Source organism: Theobroma cacao, chromosome 2, assembly GCF_000208745.1.
Source record: "Theobroma cacao cultivar B97-61/B2 chromosome 2, Criollo_cocoa_genome_V2, whole genome shotgun sequence".
In the NCBI taxonomy this organism is placed as follows: Eukaryota; Viridiplantae; Streptophyta; class Magnoliopsida; order Malvales; family Malvaceae; genus Theobroma; species Theobroma cacao.
Genome location: NC_030851.1, coordinates 28,010,509 through 28,012,091, shown reverse-complemented (window position 1 = coordinate 28,012,091; position 1,583 = coordinate 28,010,509).

The following is a 1,583-nucleotide window of genomic DNA, read 5'->3' as shown; positions in this document are numbered from 1 at the left end:
ACAAAATTGAAAAAGTTTGCCTGAATTTAAATTTGTGGTTCCCATGTACCATAGCAAACGTATTTTAAAAATTATGAAAAAATCATTTTTGATCATATAAAATTCAAGGGAATCATTACCATCATTTTTTATTTCCGAAAGATTGTTTTATAAAAATCACATATTTTGACCCCTTCCAAACTTAGAAAATTTTTTGCTTCAAAAGTGACAGACCACCAAAAGTGTCAATGAATTCTTTTAAAGATTAATATTAAGTTTGATGTTCAAAATATGCAATCTATATGCTCACCGAAGGATTTTCTAACTTACCCTCTTACTCAAGGTTGGATTTCACAGTTGTAGAAATGATGATGAACTAAATTTGTTTGCTAGGATTATGGTTTATTTCAATATGTAGTTTGAATATATGATTTCTTTTTGCTTAGTATTAATGGATGTTGCATGGTTTATTCAATTCTATGCTTATTACTTTTCACTACTTGACCACCAGTTGATATGTACTGTGTTAGCTTTAAAATTATTGTAGTTTTGATTATAACAAAATGATCAAATTTGCTTGATCATTATTTGAGTAATCCTTGACAATTTCTTGAAATGACTTCACTCCCATACATTTGTTCTTATATACTTACAAGCTTGACTCTTGAAGTTATTGAACTATATCTATAAGCTTGTATGACTGAAGTATATGAGCGCTTATGATTCCTATTCATTAAAGTTTGATTTAAAGATTAAAGGAAAATCTGGATGCACTCATTAAGGGGGAGTTTTGGTCATCTTTTTGAATGATGACCAAAAAGGAGAGAAGAAAGACTAAGTTAAATTGAGTTTAATAGACTTATGTTTAATTTATGTATGTGATGCTTTGTTATGGTTTTGTTGAATATTATGTGCTAGTTGCTTAGCTACTGTAGACATTGTATATCTTGTTTAGCTATTGTGGATATTATAAATATTTTATTACAAATCTTTAAAGAAAACTAGATGCATTAACTAAGGGGGAGCAACTCATTATGCATAAAGATTTGAAGCATTCATATTGAACATAGACATTCCACTCTTGATCTAGAACTGTTTTGTCATCATCAAAAATAAGAGAGAGAAAATGTTGACTCCATTTGCTTTTGATGATAACAAAACATTCCCATTCATTGGTGCTTAATTATATTGTTTTAAGTGTGCAGCAGAAAGTAAGTCAAGATGCTTATTTAGTTGCAAGATGGGTTAATTGGTCAAACAAGCAAAGAAAAGAAAGAGCTTTAATGAAGACAGATTAGTCTTAATCTGTCACGACCCGGAACCTCCCTCGGGCCCATGACAATCGCCGCGACGTCCTGATTGACACTCATTACCCGGAATGCTAACCGGAACCCCGTAAGGCTTACATATCAGTTTCTTTCCTTTCCTGTGAGCAATCGTTGTTAAACATTCCATTTAAAACAATTACCGGTCGTTTTCGGCTCAAATAAATCCAAATAAATTTTTTAAAAAAAAAAAGATTTATAGACAAATATCACTATTCAAAATATTGATTAAAATATAGCATTTTTATATAAAACAATATTTATAGAAACACGTATAAG